This window comes from Psammomys obesus, unplaced genomic scaffold (genome assembly GCF_907164565.1).
Source record: "Psammomys obesus unplaced genomic scaffold, mPsaObe1.curated_primary_1811, whole genome shotgun sequence".
NCBI classification, from domain to species: Eukaryota; Metazoa; Chordata; class Mammalia; order Rodentia; family Muridae; genus Psammomys; species Psammomys obesus.
Genome location: NW_026591816.1, coordinates 1954463 through 1976341, shown reverse-complemented (window position 1 = coordinate 1976341; position 21879 = coordinate 1954463).

The window sequence follows — 21879 nt, the reverse complement described above, 5'->3', positions numbered from 1 at the left end:
TTTCTTTCTTTCTTTCTTTCTTTCTTTCTTTCTTTCTTTCTTTCTTTCTTTCTTTCTTTCTCCTTCCTTCCTTTTTTCATTCTTTTTTTCCTGGATTAAATTTTCTTTACTGTTGGAAAAACAAACCCAATTAAAAATAAATAAACTTTAAACTTTTTTAATATATACAAGGGTGAATTTTTTAAAAAATGAGTTAGATAGATATCAAGAGCTTTGCTCTCAAATGTAAAGATTACTTCCATGTTTTAATTCCTACATACAATCTCTAAGGTATTTTCCAATTTTCTGTTAGATTCTTGTGTTTAATGACAATGGTAGTGTTAGCTAGGAACAAGATTCCCTGGGGCACTGAAGTGCAGAGCAGTGGAGTTTTATCTTCCTGTTAATGTGGAGGCTATTACCCGAGTCTCTCACCCCTGTGATGAGATCACATTGCCATATGTTTGCTCAACTTAGCTGGGCTTCCACAGTCGTGTGTTTCTGAACTTTCGGCACAGCCTATCAATTGTGTTGATTGATGTTTTAATTGTTCTTCTTGAAAAGAACAGGATCTTCTGCCAAGCCAAGCTACACCCTCCTTTCCTGCCTCAGCCCTTGGAAAGAATTCATGGCAGTTCCCAGAATCCTCTTAATTAAAATCATTTTGATAGGAGAGTTTGGATTTCTGCTTTAACTATTTTTTTCACTCACTTTCCTTTTACAGTTTTTATTTTTTGGGAATTTCATACACGTATACAATGTAATCTGATTGTATTTAACCCCCATTTCCCTCCCTCGACCATTTATGTCCCTCCCTGCTGCTTGTCTTCTGCTCACCCACTTTTCTAAGTTTTCATTACATAGATAATAATTATACATTTTAAATTATTTTCTGAATCATAAATCACATTTTACATCAAAATCGTATTTGCCATGTCATAGTTAGGGTTTCTATCGCTGTTCTAAAAGATGGTAAGAGAGACCATTGTTACAGGTGCAGCCTTCATAGCAGGGGACGCCCCAGTACTGAAGGTGTCGTAAACAAAGGCTAAGACTTGCACCAGATGTCAGATGTAGAGTCCTCAAAGAGAGCCCAGGGGACGCCATGCTGGAGGTGCAGTTGCAGTGAAGACACCAGCATTTTGAAGTTTCCAGTACCATAGGATCAAAGCCAGCAGAAGCTGTGAAGTGAAACAGGCCTGAGCCTAGAGGACACGTGGCCTGTGCTATGGATGGCAGACATAGAGAAGAGCTACTTCCAAGCCCTTTGGAGTCTAGAAGTTGTAAGTCCCAGAAATCTAATACTGAGAGTTACCCTATTGGACTTTTGTTCTGCTTTGATCTGTTTGTGAGTGTGCCCCAGTTCTTATCTGTTAGTATAAGAATGTATTTAACTTGATTGTTATTGCTATTGTTATTATTATTATTATTTTACAGAAGCCCACAGATAAGAGACTTTGGAGATTCATAAGGACCTTGATAATTTAGAGATACGATGGATATGTTAGAGAAATTATGAATATTTTAGAGAGACCTCAGATATTTTAAAGAGACTGAGCTCTTAAAGTGCTTAGATTTTTTAAAGGCGAGACTTTGGAAAGTTGGGATTTTCATATTGCTTCTCTACCTCTAAAACTTCACCGTTTACGCTTCCGTCATCTGTTCTGTGTCAGCATTTTTATTACCCAAGCTCACTGCTACAGAAATAGTCCATGCTTCAGTACCAAGTTTTGTCTTAGATGGTTTCTATTGCTAGAACATCATGATCAAAAACAACTTGGGGAGAAAGAGGCTTATTTTCCTACAGTTTTTCAAGTCCGTCACTGGGGAAGGTCACGGCAGAAGCCCGAAGAGAGAAACTGAAGGAGAAACCATGGAGGAGTGCTGCTTACTGATTTGGTCCCCATTCTTACTAAATCTGCTTTCTTATGCCCCCCAGAGCTCTTTGCCTAGGGGTATCACCACCCACAATGGGCTGAATCCTCGCAAATTAATCATCAATCCAAAAACTGAGCCTAGGCTTGTCACAGCTAGCCTGGCAAGGACATTTTCTCAAGAATTCTACCCAAATGACTCTAGCTTGTACCAAGTTGGCATAAAACTAGTACGCACAACTACAAGCACATTTATGGAGCCATTTAATATCCCCACAGATTATTTACTCGCATATTAGTAAATTAACTTTGCGTAAGACTGTATCTGATGATTACGTATTCAAAGCTTAATTACTTATGTGATTATACTCACTGTACTATCATAATGATTCTTGAAAGTTATCAAACTTCAGACAGCATGAGACAGGGTTGGGGTTCAAACATTCACTTGAGAGGTTCCAGGGCTGATGCATTTTATAGAACTCAGGTACTACAGTTTACACCTTTCTCTTCCAGCTGAGGTAAATGCTTATGCTACATCTAAGTCCCTCAGAGCTCCTTAGCATCTGCTGACTGGAGATGCTACTTCTGGGCAATAGTGGCATGATCTGGTGGTAACCCACTGCTTTATAAATGATCTTAAGACCCACTCAGCAAAACCTTGCCTTGTACTGAAAACCAAGCCAGTGATTCAGGGTTATAGATCGCTTAAAGTGTTAGACTGCACAAATATTCACAAAAGTTCGTATCTCTTCTTCAATACTTTATAATGAACTTGATTAAGTTGATCTCCTTGGCTACAAAATACTACGCCATAGGAATACCCAGTGCTTATATTTAAGAATAGTGAGGAATGATGTTCTCAACATGCCAATGATGTCCACATTCTTTTCACGAGTCCTTTGAGGGTTTATCACACTTTCTCAAGCATGGGTTTGGGTGGAGAGAGAGTACTTAGGGTTTATGACACATCTGTGCCTAGAAGACTGGGCAAGCACTTGTGAACAAATAGCCTAGGACCACTATCTCAGCGGAATGCTATTAATGTACTGTGCCTGCTCTATTAGAACCTCTTATCGTACAAGTTTCTTGATCCGCTTCTTCAAGCCTCAAATTTTGTACTAACCACAGACATTCTTTGTGTATCAACACTGAGCACATCTCAGATGAGTGAAAACCACTCATACCAAAGCCAGAAGGAATATGCAAAAGCCCATGGAGAAAAGAACACATTTTTTTATGCCTCTGTTTCCAACAATAAATAGATTGGCACATGGAATCCAAGTAAATAAAACTCTCAAGCTGGAATTTCAAAACAAGTGGCATTCAGGGCACAAGTCAGCTGTTCATGAGTACAGACTTCCGCAGGAACATAGGACACACGGTAAAATGGTCAGAGGTTCTAAAGATGCACCCCCACACCAGAGCACAACACAGAGTAAGATTCAAGGACAAAGTTTTTGTGTACAAATTTTAAATCATGTTTAATGCTTAATGTAAAGGTCACATGGTACTGAATTGGTAAATGGAAAGTACCACGTCCATGGACTAATTAGCAGCATCAACTAGAAATATAACTAGGCCACCGAGGTTACTAGAACTTACATCATGTCGGGAGAGAATGGTGTCAGAGTAAACGTTTATCACATTTGTTGCCCAAACATATTCTTGGAGTCCACATCAAGCAAAGTAGGTATTTCAAAAGACCAGTTCAGACCAAAAATAGGTTAAGTTAATTAAGCAAATGTGAACCTTTGTATTCTGGTCAGAAGGTAGGGTATGGGGAGAGGGGAAGGACAGGAAATCAGTGTCTGTCTCTCCTGCAGTTTTTAGACTCTGCTGCTTAGATATGAATTATTAGATATCTTTTGTATCTTTAAAGGTTACAGCACTCATATACCTGATACCCATGATACTCATGATTAAATTTATTGTTGGATTTAAAAAACTTTGTTTATATGTGTTTCAAGATGTCCTGAAACTAGCTAGTTGACCAGGCTGTCCTGCAACTCAAACTAATCTGCTTGCCACTGCCCTTCCTAGTGTTAAGATTAAAGGCATGTACCACCATGCTGTTTTTAATAGGCTTTTTATTTTGCTTTAAAGAAAAAAAGAACGGGGCAAGGTGGTACATGCTACCTTTTTTTCCCTAGCACTTGGGAGGCAGAGGCAGGCAAGTGGCTATGATTTTTAGGGCCAGCCTGGTTTTCTTCATAATGAACTTCAGGCCAGAGTAAGAACTTGTCTCAAAAAAGCTCAAATTTAGACAAAACTACACACATGTATGTGTACACACCCTCATATGCACAGAGAGACAGAAACTATGGCTGTGTAGAGAACACGGATGTCTGTGCTCACAGATAAGCACTGGGGGAACTTAGAATCCTAAACACGCAGGGTTGCCTTTTCAAGAGAAGGAATACAATACTTGTTATTCACCCAGAAGGCTAGAGTCGATGCGCCTTCTAGCCTGTTACTTTGCTCTATCTGAGTGGCACTGGATCCTCCCCCAAACCCTCATCAGAAGCCTGTTTTTCTCAGCCAATCTACAGAACCTGTCTTTATGGACTTGACAACGAGTTTTGATGTAGTCATGCCTGATCTATACTTAGCTTACTTTGTTCCTCAAGAAGATTTATGAAAGTTTTGTCATGCACATGGGATTGAGTTAATTATTACCCAAATAGTTTTCACCAAATTGCACTATGCTTAAAATGCCTGAAATAAACTACCAAAGTTTGAACCAACAACGGCTATTGAGTCATGGTGAACTGAACTGCCTTCTTACTTCCCGGAGCGCATCACTGTCAGCTGTGGAGGCTGCAGCAACCTCTGCGTGCTTGGGCTGAAGAGACGGTTCTGCAGTTAACAGCACTCGCCACTCCTCCCGAGGACCCACATTTGATTCCTAGCACATTCCTGGTGACTCACAACAGGCTGTCACTCCAGCCTCAGGAGACCCCGACACCTCTTCTGGCTTCTGCCAACACTATCCAGGCAAGTAGTGTACACACACCAGCGGGAAAAGGACCCAGGTACATAATAAATAAAGAAATCAAGAGAAACGCACAATTTTATATTTGGTGGCAATGTGAGTATTTCAGGGTTATATTGAAAACCATTTGAGAACTGGGATTTTTGTTGTTTGTTTTCCTCTTTCCAAGAGCTCTTTGGGGAATTTGTATATTTTTCCAGCATCATTAGGAAAGACAAAGAGTATTTAGTGTTTGTGTTTATGACACATTTGTGTCTAGATCCTTATGGAACAAGGTGACATGACCCTCCACTGTGTGTATGTACCAGATCTTTCTTAGTTGCTGATGGAAACATGTTGATTCTGCATCATGACTACAATGAATGCACTGCTGTAGTGAACACAGATATATAAGAACCTTCTTGACATATGAGGCCAGTTCTTAAGATGTAGACACACAAATGCTGTTTGTGGATCAGGCAGTGGCTCTATTGATTATGTCTTGAGAAGACATGGTATAAATTTGTAAGATGTCAATACCAATTTACATTCTCTTCATCGGTTCTTGCTACCTCATATTTTTCATCAGACCTGCTGTAAGCAATGTGAAGTGCTACCAAATACTTGTTTCAGTTTGTGCTTTTCTGTTGAACAGTTTTGACCATTTTCTCATAAACCTATTAATCATTTGTACACCATCTTTTCAGAAATGTCTCTTCTGAATTATAGTCATCCATTTTCTAATTATATTATTATGTGCTTGCTATGGCATTGTTTTGTTCCTTACATGTTTTAAACATGCTCTCCTTACATACTTGGGATATTGTTCACATCAGATGTATGGCTCCTAAGTATTTTTCATCCAGGGAGTAGATATGAGTCATGGGAAGTCTGTCCTGGGACGGAACCCCTCATGAGGCCACAAGAAATGGCCTGACACTGGAGCACATGGGGTCAGGCTTGGGGAGGAGATCAAGGCTGTGCAGAGCACTCACTCCACTCTAGAGTTCTCAACCTTCTTGATGCTGGAACATGTTAACACAGTTCCTCATGCACGAATATCTCATGTGCATGATATCTGATATGCAATCTTGGGGGCTGAGACCCATAGGGTGAGAGCTGGCTGCTCTGAAGCCTCTGTGTAATGGAATTTCTCTGTGTGCTCTGTTGAACGGGCTTGAGAAACGCATGCCACAGATGATATAAAACTGTCTTTCCTCACCAACGCATCTTACCTCTTTTCTGTACTGAGCTCAGGTGCTACAATTTCCCACCCAGATTCTACTGTCACTGTGAAAGTATTTTTGTGCATGGATACTATTCAGAAAGATGTTTCTAGAAGCTCCTGTTTCATCACCTTACTGCTATCCTACCTCAGTAAACTTCTACTTCTAGGCGGTTCTTGGGTCAAAATGTCTTTCAAAAAATGCTTTCAGGAAATTTATTAAATTTATGAACATTTTCAATGAAAGATTCTAGTCTATAACAAAGTATATTGTGTGCAGTCTGGATGATAGCCTTAAGTCTTAACATATTAGCTTAATAATAATAGACACCGTATCACGGTAGTGTCTTTTCATGTTTCTCATGGTCTTTCTGAAGACCTCCTGTCTTTAACCATCATATCGTCAAAGTGACTACAACTTGTTTTTCTAATGGATGGATATTCTGAAGAATGACAGTGAGCTATCTTCTTCTTTTTCCCCTCATGTGTATACAGTCTGGCTTCAACCTTGTTAAGCTGAGAATGACATTACATCTCTCATCTTTCTGCTTCCACCTCTATATACAATATATAAGAGTTATATACTATTATACAATAATATATACTTTATGTTGTACATTATTATATATACAATTATATATGCAGTACACATAGTATATAATATAGAATATACAGTATATAACATAATATACTACATGTACATAGTTTAATATACTAAAATTATGTAGTATATAATATAGTATAATATATTAGTATATACAGTATATACTATATTATATCCTTATAGTATATATTATATACTATATATCTTATGTTATGTATACTATATAGTATACATATATGATATACATATGGTATACACCATAACTATATACCACATATAGTATAATATATAAAATATATACTATGTAGTAAAATATACATTATCTAGTGTGATATATAATATAGTAAACATAAAATAGTACAGAAAGTAGTATAAACCATATCGTATTCCACATGTGTATATGATATAAGATATGCAACAAATTATATACACTATACGAGACATGATATCAAATATACCACATGTATATAATATAGTAGATACTATATACTCTTTATAATATACAACATATACTGTAGTATATAATATAGATTATACCATGCCTGGCAGCTAAATTTTCTTTAAGGGATACAAAGTTGTTTGCATTAGGCTGAAATTTTTCTGGTAGTATCAGGAACAAATTTTGAAATTTAAAAGTGTGATTTCCACCAGATATCTGCCTATGTAGGGGTACTCAGTAGCTATAATTTTATCATTGTTTCAACATTCACTAAGTAGAAGGTTTGTGCTCAAAGTGATGAAGAAAATCAGGCAAATTATAGCTCAGACCAAAAGTACCAAGGGAAATAATTTTCAGGACAAATTACTGCTGCTTTGTATTTCAAGGATATATGGTTCTTTTAATTCTGATTGCGCACTGTAATGAGGGTAGGTTTATTACCTATGGCTTTAGGTGTTTCTTGATAATGAACTTGATAATAAATAAAATCTTTGTAGTGAAAAATTATCAGAAAAAAGATATATATATATATATATATATATATATATATATATATATGTATTATTGTGAAATGTGTCAGAAAAAAGATTGATTAAGGACTTTTTAGGACGTTTTAGCCAAGGGAAATAATTATTTGGTACATCCAGGTAGAATTCAAGGTGTCAGAAGATTAAATAAATTACAGTTATAAAAGTGTGTTATTGCAAAAATCACACTTTTTAAAAGACAAAATTAAAGTGATTCAATTGATATTAGAAAACTTGTTTCAGGATTTTCTTTGTTTTAGTGGAAAATATTTTAGTGGCAAATATTAAATACATTTTAACATAGAATGGTAGAATAAATCCCACAGATCTGCCCTCAGCTTCAATACTCATGGCTACCTTTCTTTAGATCTATGTCCACCTACTTTCTTTCCCATACTAATTCTATAAACAGTTTAGATATTCATCAGTTCTTTAGTGTATTGAATTACAGACACTAAACTCTAAACATGGGGCCATGATTGCATCAATATAAACAATATCTTAACAGCCTGAAAGAATCAGACAGTATTAAAATGTCCAATATTTCACAGTGTTATTGACTCTTTATAGTTAAACTAAATATTCAAATAAGATTCATTTTAAGAGTTAGTTAATATGTCTCTTAAGTACGTTTTAATGTGTAGGTTTCTCTATGGCAGAACTGATTTTTAAAAATCCCATTGGTATATTTAAATAAACCAATATGAACTCATTCGAGAAATGTGAAACATTCAGAAAAGCAAAGAAGGAAAGAAAGACAGGAACTCACTCCTATTTCTTTAAGTTTAACAATCTGCTAATTCTTAAAATTTCATAGCATGTGCTGAGTATACAGTTTTGCTTACTCAGGTCCATAACAGCAAGAGTTAAGTACAAACACCTAAAGTCAAATTTCTCTCCCAACTTGCTTATAGATTATTTGACCTAGAGATTTAGAAAACATTAGAGAAGATTCCAGAAGAATTATGCAATGTAGACTTTAGACAACAACGGAACATAAACTTGAACTTAGTTCATGCCACAAAACATGAAAGATAGATCAAAGATTTTGTTTGTGTGAGTCATGAGCGAAGCCTGTCTGCAGGAGCCTAAATTCTTTTACTTTGTGAGCCCTGCTGCCCTCAATTGGGGTGAGTCAGTCCAGCGTGGAAGCATACCTGCTGTTTGCCTCTGTGTGGACTCTAACCTGAGTTCCCTTTGCAAGCAGTGTCTCAGGCTGTGCTAATGGGGCCTCCAGCCTCTGTAATCCACGTTAAGGAAATTCTCATGGGTATGCCGGGACGCGACACTTCTGCAGGTACAGGCCCGACTGTCCATGCTTGAGCACTATGTGCTCCGTCCTGAACACTTGCTGTTCTTTGTCCTAGGAAAGCAACACGTAGGGTGGAGCTAGCTACTTTTTTTTCACACTTGGAACCATTTCTAAAAGGATGCATTGCTTGAAAATAGTTTTCCATTAAGCTATCAGGGACATGCAAATCAAAACAACCCTGAGATTTCACCTTACACCCATCAGAATGGCTAAAATAAAAATAAAAAATAAAAAATAAAAAAAAAACTTAAGTGACAATACATGCTGGAGAGGATGTGGAGAAAGGAGAACCCTCCTCCATTGCTGGTAAGAATGTAAACTTGTACACTTTGGAAATCAATCTGGAGCTTTCTTAGACAATTAGAAATAGCACTTCCTCAAAATCCAGCTGTACCACTCCTAGGCATATATCCAAAATATGCTCAAGTACACAATAAGGACATTTGCTCAACCATGCTTCTAGCAGCATTATTCATGATAGCCAAAACTTGGAAACACCCCAGATGTCCCCCAATAGAGGACTGGATACAGAAATTGTGGTACATTTACACAATGGAGTACTACTCAGCAATTAAAAATAAGGAAGTCATGAAATTTGCAGGCAAATGGTGGGATCTAGAAAAGATCATCCTGAATGACATATCCCAAAAGCAGAAAGACACACATGGCATATACTCACTTATAAGTGATATTAGACATATCATATAGGACAGACATAATAAAATCTGTACACCTGAAGAAGCTAATCAAGAAGGAGGGCCCTGGGTAAGATGATCAACTCTCACTCAGAAAGACAAACGGGATGGGCATTGGAAGAAGGAGAAAACAGGGAACAGGACAGGAGCCTACCATAGAGGGGTTCTGAAAGACTCCACCCAGCAGTGTATCAAAGCAGATGCTGAGACTCATAGCCAAACTTTGGGCAGAGTGCAGGGAATCTTGGAAAGAAGGGGGAGATAGTAAGACATGGAGGGGACAGGAGTTCCACAAGGAGAGCAACAAAACCAAAAAATCTGGGTCCAGGGGTCTTTTCTGAGACTGATACTCCAACCAAGGATCATGCATGGAGATAACCTAGAACCCCTGCACAGATGTAGTCCATGGTAGCTCAGTATCCAAGTGGTTTCCCTAGTAATGGGAACAGTTTATGTCTCTGACATGAACTCAGTGGCTGGCTCTTTGATCACCTTCTCCTGGGGGGGGGGGAGCAGCCTTGCCAGTCCACAGAGGAAGACAATGCAGCCAGTCCTGAGGACACCTTATAGGCTAAGGTCAGATGGAAGGGGCAAAGGACCTCCCCTATCAGTGTACTTGCGGAGGGGCATGGAAGGAGATGCGTGAGGGAGTGTGGGATTGGGAGGGAATGAGGAAGGGGGCTACAGCTGGGATACAAACTGAATAAACTGTAATTAATATAAAAATAATAATAAATGTTAATTATCATAAAAAAATGTGAAAACCTCATTGTCCCCGTGAGTTCTGAAATTACCTAGGGGACACACCTGTAGGTGCATCTGTGAGAATGTGTTTAGGGGGATGTCACTGAGGGAGAAATCTCCACTGCGTGTAGGTGCTATCCCATGTCCTGGGTCCAGGATTGGGTAGAAAAGGAAAAAAAGAAAGCTAGAGGGGTGCAGGAATACCCCTTCTCTGCTTCATGATCTTCTGAGTGTGAGCAAGCAACTCACACTTCCAATGTCATGGAGACGCCTCCCACTGCTAGGGAGAGTAGCCTCTCACACAGTGAGTGGTTTTTCTCAGGTGTTAGGTCATAACAATGAGAATAGCAGCTGATGTACGAGACAATCTCTTCACCTCGTGATTTAGAACCTCAGGGACCCTACTTAGTCAATCTATTTAAATATCACATAATCTTTGAATTTTTAAACATCACTAATTTTTAAAACTGTTTGTTTGATCTCCTTGTGATGCTAGAAATGGAACAGAGAGCTTTGCAAGACACTCCACTGCTCAACCAGCAACATCAACACCTAATGTTTTAATGTATTTTAAGACATCCCCATTTCTATAATTTTTTACTCATACATTATGTTGCATAGAAATACAGATATTTTATTTATCTATCTATAATCTTTATCATTTTGTGTCCTGTCTTTTCCAATTAGGTTTCTGAGATTCTTTTTTCTTCTTTGGAATTATTTTTAATAGTTTGTTTATTTGGGGTGTCCTAGAAAGGTAACAATAGAGAAATTAAGCATGTCCATTACGTTATAGGTTGCTCCATTTAGTAAAATGTCTTTATAAAAAGGCAAGGCAATGATCTTATTCCTTTGTGTGCTCTGGCTTGGCACCTCTTGGTTGAGGATTCAGACAAGGTTCTGTGGTTGTTACACTCTCCCAGGTCATAGGAAAACACTAGTGCTTGGCTCAGACAGCTTGGCTACCGAGGCTGTGGGTAAAACTCTTCACATTATAATTGATACCATATCAGAAAACACTTATTTTATTTAATTTAAGAAGCTGGCAAAACTGCTGAGATTCTTTTCGTGCCTCTGGAAGCGATATGATGCATCAGGCAAAAGGAGAGAAGAGCATGCTGGAGAAGAGTTATAGCCAGTTGACAGATCAAAGGTGGATGATCTTTTAATTATACTGTCCCTGTGATGAGACATTTTCTATAATCTTGGGTTCCTTTTTGGTTCCATGAAGTCAAATAGTTTTAGTGATCATTTGAATAAGAACACGGTTTTGATTCTTATAAAACCTACCACTAAGATGTGAGAGGAAATCCAAGACAATAAACTATGAAGAATAAGCAAGTAAACTGGAAGCAACTCAATGTGTGTCTAATAAGTTGGGGCTTTGGGATATACTTTAAACTTGAGCAATTTTAACTATTGCAGTAAAAAAAGAAATCCCAAACATAGGCAAATCAATCTAACTACATAACCAAACCCACATGACTCTGATAGCAACAAATGGTGCATGAAAAATTGTGATAGGAGCTAATACAGACCTCCCAGTGGTTATTTAAGAAGCAAGACAGTAATGGAGAAAGCAAAATCCCAGGGGTGTGGGGTTCTGTGCTGTCCCAGCCCCAGCTCTACCTGTATTCAACTATGTGATAATAGGCAGGTGACTCCCACCAAAGAATGCCAATGTTTTATCAAGCAACATTAAAACTCACTAATTCAATTAACACATATGAACAAGGGATGGCTTCATCACACTTTATTAGACAAATGAGACAGATTTAATTCACGGGGATTGGAGCGAGTTAATTAGTGAGTTTTTTGCCTTTGAGAAGACTTAAGTAATTAATAACCTTGATTGGACAGGAGAATATTGCTCAGAACTTCAAAGTCTAGCATGGCCTCAAAGAAGGCTAGTATAGCACAGGGAAAACTTGGCTCCGCCTTAACCTACTCTGACATGCATCCGTTTCCAGACTTGTGTTTTGGCTCACATGTATGCTTTAAGGACACATAACTTGTGTTCAGAAGACTCTGAGAGACTTAGAGTCTACAACATAAAGAAATTCTGAGAATAAAGAGTTTACACAAAAAGAAAAAAAAAGATTTTGTTGTTAGCATATGTGTGTGGTTGTGAAAAAGAGGGTGCCATATTTCCTGTTATGTCTTCAAATATCGGAAAGGTATCTCAGCAGGCAGAGTCCGGTTTGTCCTCTGCAGTCCTGCAAAAATAAAACAGACCCTATGTGTGGAAACTATCAGGAGAAAAACTTCTGGGTCGAGTAAATATCTGTGGCAGCTAGGGTGTGCAAAGCCTAATGAACTTCTTCTGGAAGAAGTAAATTATCTGTCTCTGGCGAACATTTAATTAGAGTTTGGGAACACTGATGTGAAAAATGAAGTATTGACTTCACAAAGATCTTGTTTATATCTTTGTTCATCCACTCACTCACGCATCCAGTCACGTGACTAACTTATGCCAACATTCCACTCACAGAAGAAGTTTAATAGAAAAAGGATTTTCACAATTTCAATTCAATTTATTTATCTGAAAAGGCAACAAGGCCACAAAGCTGGTCAATTATCGCAGCTTATTAAATGTATCTCTTAAATAATGAATGCTGGATAATTTTGCATAAGAAGTAGCTCTCGGTTCATGGAAATTTTGATGGAGCAACTTTGTTGCTTATTAGCTGTAACCTGTTAAAATTCAACCAAGAACAGTAAATATATGTAGAAACGCCAGGTGCTTAGGGACTTATGAAGCAATATTCCCTGAGCAAGTGTTTCTAAAGATGGAAAATTCAAGCACATCTCAGCTCTTATTAGGAAAGAAATGGTGGGCAGGTAGAAGACACTATATATTAACTGTGCCATCTTTTGCCATCAAAAAGATAGATGTTTTTCATATTTAATTATTCTTAAAGCATTGAATTGAAAATTTGTAGGTATTTTCAATATCTCAAAACAACTCATTAAATTATCATTTTCTCATCATTCTTATTTTGTGTTTCAGGGCTATAACTTTGGGTTAATTATGTTAAGAACCCTAGCAGAGATGTTTCCTTTGGGTGTTCTTTATATAATCTCTTGATAGTTTTAAATTAGTTTTGCTGCCAACAAGCATATGTTAAAACATAATTCAGTGGTCTGAAATAGAAAACCTGACATCGACAAGCTTCTGGGTTTGTATTTTTTGCTTAATATAAGCTAATATTCTTTAATATCCTTTACAAAATTGAGTTAAATAATATCAAAATAGTCCTAGAAATCTTTTTTCAAGTGATGTGTGTGAAGCGAGAAATACCACGTGGAAGGGAGCATCAAATACATAGGCACCGGCTATGGCACCACTGCCCAAAATTATCTCCTGTAGTGATAAAACTATCTGATATCTGTATTTCCCAATAAGGCATCCTTTAGACATCTATGGCTGCCGAGTCTGCGAGTGTGGCAGTTAAAATAAATGAAAAATAAAAACTATGACACTTACATGAACATCTGACAAAGGACTGTGAAACAGCCTGAAACATAAATAAGCCAATATTGACAGAAAAGGAATCTGTGGATAATTCCACAGCCAAAGATGCAAATTTGCAAAACAGATAAATGGATGGGTGAGTGGATATAAGTATGTATGGATGGATGGATGGATGGATGGATGGATGGATGGGTGGATGGGTGGGTGGATGGGTGGGTGAGTGAATAGATGGATGGATGAGAGAGAAGATAACAGACGACCTGATAATTTGCGTCTTGAATATACAGCCCATTCTAAAATTTTTAAAAATATCATTTATGGATAAACTGATCATGGTAATTGAATAGACATTTCACCAAAGAAGACAATCGATTAAAGAAATGCGAAAAGCAATGTGCTGGCCTCCAGGGAGGATGCAAATCAGAAACATGCTGAGGCATCCCGAGGGGATAGCTGGAGTTTAGGAAGACAGACCATATTGAAGCTTGGCATGAGCGTAGAACAACTGTGATTCTCATACATAAACAACAGGGGTGTGAAAATCTGCAGTCGCTTCAGGGGTATTTTGACAGTTTCTCAGGTTAAAATGCATGAACCACATGACTCAGCCACCTACTTCTATTTACGTACACAATCTCATGTAATCACATGCACATAAATTTTCATGGTCGGTCTTTAAAATAATAGCTAAAAACTCAGAACAGCCCTTCAGTAGGTAAACAGACAAGCTAGAATACCAGCAGAGGGCTGGAAAGCTTAAAGTCTCACTATTCAGATGGATCTCAAAATGTTCATGCTGATCTTCCCTATGCAAATTTCAAAACTCCTCAAAAGCTCCTCGCTGCTATTCTCAATGTTTTTACAGAGCAGGCAAGTGATCAACGCTACTGACATTTTTTTTTTTTTTTAAAGAGTACGTCATGGACAACAGACTTTTGGCCTGGAAAGGACTAGAATGTATATGTCTCAGTGCTAATCAAGAATTCACTGACTTTGCCACTACATTCAATGAAATATCTTTGATGAATAAAGCAGTCTCCAACCGTCATGTGTGCTGAATAATGTCATGTAAAACCAATTCTACCGCTATGCTGAAGGCTTCTAAACAGTGGGGGGGGGGTTACAGAGGAAATGAACAAGAACTGCACAGAGAGGGCGATTTATGCTGCTGATTAATCTATTCAGAGTGGCACAGAATGCGAGAGGACAGAGAAAGACCCCTGGGGGGCAAGTGGGGGTGGTTAACTACCAAGAAAGACTGGTGTCCCTACAAGATTTTTTTTTGTAAGACCTACTTCAAATTTCACTCACTACCATCCATCTACAGACCCTTTCATCACTGTGTACCCTATTCTCAAAATTGCCCTACTTAGGACATATACCATTGGCCTGTGGAACCTTGTCTATGACACCCACGTTGTCTTTTACTGTTGTTTTTATGAGCGTGTACATCACCCACAAACTGCGGTTAGTATCTGAATAGGATCCCCGTTTCCACAGTACAAACCTGCATATCTATAAATTTCTGACATGTATCTCATAACTTCTAGTCCAGAGCATGGATGGGTGAGCATCTTGGGGTCATGCTCAGCAAGCTTTTAACACTTAGAAGGCGATCACTATCCACCAAACGATTCTTCTCCCTGTCACATTCAACAGCCCCTCATCTATGTGTGTGAAGACCTTGGAGCAAAGATGTAGGAGATTTATGTTTAGCGTGAAATAGCATTTTTCTTTTTCTGTATCTTTCTGCAACATATCAGAGAATGTCTTCCAAGTTAGTTTTGCTGGAGTCAGGAATCTGAAATTCCCTTGTTTAGTGAGTTTCCAATTTTAATGTTTAGAAATCATTGGCTTGCAGTTTTGAGTTTAAATAACATTGGTTTTCCTTTGATTCATTGCTTCTATAAACAATGATAAATGTAGTTATAACTATGAATGAGTTATGCAGGTGGCATGGTCTGGTCTTCACGGATCCCACTGCTTTTAGATGGCTTTGCTGGCAGTTGCATATTAACTGTATGCTAGCCATCTGTCATCAGGAATGAGTTCCCTTTTCCTGTGTCAGTGCTGAAACTAATTTGTTATACAGAGATGTATGCAGACTAAAGTTAAAAAATATTAATAATTCCAATATAGAGTAATGTTTACCTTGGAAAATCTGGGTTGATATTTTTTCTTTGTTTCTTTTTTTTTAATAACATTTTTATTTTTATTTTCTGGCATTCTGAGAATGATGCCTTTGTTGTTGTTGTAAATACAATATAGTCTTAAGTGGTAAATCAAATGTAGCTTTTTGTGATAGTCAGTGAAAATGTTTCTTAAATACATTGAATAAATATTGAGCCAAGTAAAAAAAAACCTAATCAATCTGAATATATTAAAATATTTAAAGGGAAATATTCTCAATCAAAAGACATTTAGGATAGTAATGGGGAAAAAAAAAGATTTTTAGTCTCAAAGGCATAGGCATATTCTGGCAATGCCTACCCAATATTTTCCAGGGAGAAAGTTGGTTGATCCCAAAGTAAAATCTGTTTATGTCTAATTATTCATTCAGAGTAACCAACTATTCATGAGTTATTATTTAGGTTCTGCATATGTAATGGTGAACACAGTAGACATTATTCTCTGACTTCTCAAAGCTCATATTCCTGGTTCTGAAACTGATTCTTCTGGACTATTTACCATGGCCTGAACCCCAGGTCCATGAAGCCTTTTAGGATTCAATCTGGTTTCCATGCTGTTTCCCGTTATCAAGAGAACCCACTAGGTGACGCAGGCATCCATGGCAGGTTTCTTTGTTAGTTTCCACCTTGACAACTGACATTTGTTGAGCTTTTGTGGATGAGCAGATGCCAATCCTGGACTGACTGACCCCAGATCCATGGATTATATGCTGTTTAACGACTCCATGAATGATAATGTCCCTATCTTTAGCACTGGGTTTTAAGGAAGAAAATATTGTAAATATTGAGAGTTTTAGTGGAAGCCATTTAGTTAACTTGTTATTTTTTTTTAAAGTATCTGCACCCTTTGGCTTCCCAGCTCCGTGCTCATTTCACTTACTGTAACAGCTCATTACAAGTCGAGGCTGAGTGCTTCGGTCAGTAGGTAGATCTCTGTTTTTCTCTGTGGAGAACCGGGTTAGGCGAGCTCCATCGCAGCAAGAGTGCTTACCCGGAACTTAGCACGCAAGGTGATTGTCCATGAAAGCACTCCACATAGGTTTCATCTTTAAAATATCTTGCTAGGTTGGGGACTCATTTCATCTACGTTTCTGGGTGGGCGCACCAACTAAAAACATTTTTATGACTCACCCAAGGTCAGCCAGAAAGGGCAGAGTAGAAACCAGATGTGAACTCCTCCAAGCCTAGCTACGAGACTCCTGCTCCCTGGCTCTGTGCGGGCCTGCCTGTGGCTATTATTCCATTTCCTGCTATCCCCAGACGACCTGCAAAGTTAGACAGTGTTATTTTTCTATTATAGACAGGAAATGTAGACTCAGGGAGAAAAGACCATCTTCTCAACAAGGGAAGGAAATGAAATGTGAACTAAGGTATGTACTCATATTTATCCCTAATATGTGTTTGGCATTTTTGCTCATTTATTGTTCCCTTGTGAACTAAATTAGTATGCAAATCTTCCAAGTCAGATATGTTCTGGGAATTGATAACTCCAAGTCCCTGCATGTGTGAGCCTGTGGGTCAGGGGAAATTCGTAATAATAATTTGGAACACTAAGTACACCTCAAATCAACTCCTTCATTTTATATTTCTCTTTAAATGGATTTAATAACAATGAAATCATTTCGGGGATTCCTATTGCAATTATTCTTTATGCTCATCCCTCTTTCCCCTTGTTTTCCTACTTTGGAAAAGAACCTCTGAATAACTTTTAAAATTTTTAAATTCATTTATTTTTTACTTATTACAGTTTATTCACTTTGTATCTCAGCTGTAGCCCCCATCTAAAAAACTTTTGAATATTACTTTAGAATCCTGCAATGTGGAAAAGAATCAAAGGTTTGCCATTCTACCCGCGATGCTTTCCCTCTGTTGCAAACAGTGAAGAATTTGTGCAAAGCCTGGGAAACCCTGCCATTTAGAGGTTGGGTAATGATGGTAGAGTGTGGTCCGGAAAGAAGGGGACCTGTCTGTGGGTGAGGCTCTCAGCTTGAGGCAATTTCGGGAGGATATTGCCAAGGTGAGTAGCCTTTGTGGACAGAGTAGCCAAGAAAAGGAACTGTCCCGATAATCAGTGCCCAGACTCCGCAAAGGGCACCTCTGGGGTCATTGGCTGGTGTGCTCATCAGCGTCACCAGTGAAAGAAGTGATACTGAGAAGTAGCAGGCTACTGGTTTCCTAGACTGTCACCATGTGGGGACCATTGGAATCTCACGAGCCAAAGTGTAGAAAACACTTACGTCACTCTTCTCATACACTAGTAATAAACCATTTAATGTAAAATCTCAACCCTTGCAGTACCTGGGGAAAAATGGGTGGAAACATGTGTAGGAAATAAAGATCAAAATTTTTAAACACAGACTTACTCTACTTAATGTGAAACTGTTTAAGAGGTCTTAAAATACACTGATTACAAGTAGACAAGTGGTTGCCGAATGTAAAATGGATGAATTTGATGTTATGAAAAGATATCTAAATGAAACTTAAAAATTCCAAAATTTAAAATTAAGATTAAAGATGTTTCTTTACCTCTCAGTGCCTTGGGCAATCTCCCAGTCTCCACAGACTCCACAGTTTAGTGTCTACTGACTTCCACCTACAGTGTTGCAGCTGTGATCATCCTGTACCCTCACATCTCTCCACTTCCTCTACTCCTTTCCTGTACCTGTCCATTGTGAGAAAAGTATCTGTCCTGCTCCTTTGGTCGTGTTTTCAAAAGATGCCATAACTTGAGTACCTGGCTAGCCAACAATGATGGGGTGGCATATTGATTCCTGAAAATTCTCTCCCTGTGTATCTCCAAGGCTCCTGACAGGCTCAGTGGGGCCGTGTGGCTTCTAAGACATCACACAGGCTGCTGCATCTGGTTTTCTGGTTTCCATGTTTGTGTTTCTCTGAGCTGGTCCTAGCTCTTCCCCACATTGTTTTGTTATTATGTTTTAGGACAATCACATTCAGCCCCTGACTTTGATTACTGTTACTATATTCTGGATGGCAAATATATATTCATTCTGAAAATCTCTTCTGGGCACCTCATGATTATCAGTTTTGTTATTAAATGGTGTTTGCATTACTCATTGTCATAGCACAGTGAAATCAACCACATTTTCTCATAAGGTAGTAATATTCATACTCTTCTTCAATGACATGTAAATAAAAATGATAGGAACATACATCAGTCAACTTCTCACACTCTTAGGAAATACCCAAGACAACTGACTTATAAAAACAAAAGGTTATTTTGGCTCATGCTCTGAAAGTTGTAGTCCAAGATCAGGTAATCTTATTATTTGGAGCCTTGGTCAAAGAGGCCAAGACTACAGGGTCTTGTGGAGCAAAATCTTTAATATTATAAGCCAAGAAGGAGAGGGGTGGAATGGGGTTTTTAGCACATTCTACCTCAAGAATATATCTTCAAAGACTTTAGTGACTTCCTGCCTATTCTTTATTCTAAGCATTTTATGAGATTCTAGCATTCCTCTCCCAGCACTGTGTTAGGTCGGAATGTCATTCTTTCTCTAGCAGACTATTGATTCATCCTCCAAATTTCATAGCTGGGCTTCTTTCTTCTACTTCTTTCTCTGAATATATTTCTAAATTACAAATTTGATTTTATGTCAAGACTTTTTTTTGCAACTGGTCTACAGCAGCCTATTGACAACAGGATCAAAAATAATTTTCTTGAAGCTTGAAAGATGACTCAGTGGTTAAAAGCACTTGTTCCTCTTGTAGACCACCTAGGTTCAATTCTTAGTACCCTCATGCTGCTTCATAACCATCCATAACTCCAGGTCCAGGGACTCCCATACCTTATTCTGAACTCTTTGGGACCAAGTATACACTTAGTAGACAGAAATGCGCAAAGGCAAAACACATAAAATAAGATGACTAAACCTAATAAAAAATTAAAACTATGTCCTTGCATGACTTGATATACCATTTATGCATTCTGTCCCCATCTTCCCAACCTCAACTTTTGTCGCTCCCACTCTAACACTTATTTTCATCTCTCAAATACAATGTCATTGGTCTCCACCCACATGCCACTAGTTCCCTCATCCCCTGTTCTGGGCAGATACACCTACCCTGTGCGACCATGACACTTTTGTTTTTCTGTTAAGGTATTTGTTATATATTTGAAACTCCATGATTTGTCACAATTATCCCTTCAGAACAGGATTGTGTCAGTGCTTACTGCTGGACCTCAGTACTTGACATGTGATTTAAACCTGAGAAACTCAATATTTGTTATAAGAGTGGATGTTAGAAGGAAGCAGAGCATAATAGCATATTTCACACTCCATCATTCAAATGCTTCACATTCCTCATTTTCAGGCAGGTTTAACTGTCTATCATCAGGTGAGCTGAATTGTATTTTAATAATTACTATAATTTTTAGGATTTGTGCTGTTTAGACAGGATGTCACTGTGTTGCCCAGGCTGGTCTTAGATGCATAATCCCCCTGCCTCTGTCTCCTGAATAGGAAGGACTACAGGAATGTTCCATCATGCCTGGCTTGTAGTTGTCTTTTAAAACAGTCATGGTTTTCACAAAAATGTGCTTATATAAGCATATCTTTACCTATGGGAGTACCTTGACCACAACACTTTTTATACGGATGTAAACAATTAAGGTACTACTTAATGTCCTTTAATGTCAGCCTGAAAGAGTCTTTTGGTATTTCCGGTGGGAAGAGTCAACAATAAAAGATCTTCCTTTGTTTAAAATATAAAGATTTTGTAATTTCTCCTCCATTTCTGAAGGGTGATTTTGCTGGACATAGACTTCTATGTGAACAGTTTCATCTTCAAGAACTTTGAATGTATCATACACCTCGTACACAGCGAACCGACTAGCCTTTCTGTATGAAATCACTTTTCTTTGAGGGTGATGTTAAAGATCCTCTTTGTCTTGATGACTGAATTACAATGTGTCTAAGGTACCTACCTTTTCATTTCCCTATATACTCTATTGACATTCTTAGATAAACAACATTGTATTTGTCATCATATTTCAGGATGTTTTGGCTCCTTTCTCTTTAAGTATTTTCCTCTGCACACTTAATGGCCTTTCACAGTCTCTTAGAGGCTTTTTTCCTTTATTTTTCTTCTTGTTTTTGTCTCTATTACCCAAACTGGATAAATATCAACCAACTATCTTATGCTATAATTAGTAGATCTTATACTTAATGAGTAGTATTTATTGTTCTCCAATGTACTTGATTTCCTAAACAAACTAAATACTAATTATTTTATCTTATATCACTCAACATAATATTTTTTTTACCTATGTGGCCTTTTACTTTTCAGTACTTGCTGCACTTTCTTTAAGATTTTAATATACTTAGAGTACAAAGCTCTTGATGCTCAGGGACTCAGTGAAGCTCATGCACTTTAACAAAAGCTTATTCCTAAGCAGGGTTAATTTTCAGACAAGTCTTATTTTCTTTGGGAACATTTTGGTGACATCCTTCTCAATCTAAACGGGGCACTCATGAATATTTCATCAGGACGTAAAATAGTAAGTTGTATTTACTTGATTAATTGTTAATAACCTGAATATATTTTAAATCACCATCCTTTTTTCTTTGTGATAATTTAAAACTTCTTAATGAGAGTCATATATCGGGCTTTTAAGATAAATTTACTTGCAATCAGCAGACTTGGAATAGAAAGGATGATTGTTTCCACGAGGTGAGCAACGTGGAGCATCAAAAAGGGTGAAATATCCTTCTGTTTATTTTTGCTTTAGCTTTTCATATCAGTTCTATCAAGTACTTTTTAAGTCATCTGTCTCACCAGAATGCAGGCACTCCGATACCACATTGCCAAAGTACGTCCAGTG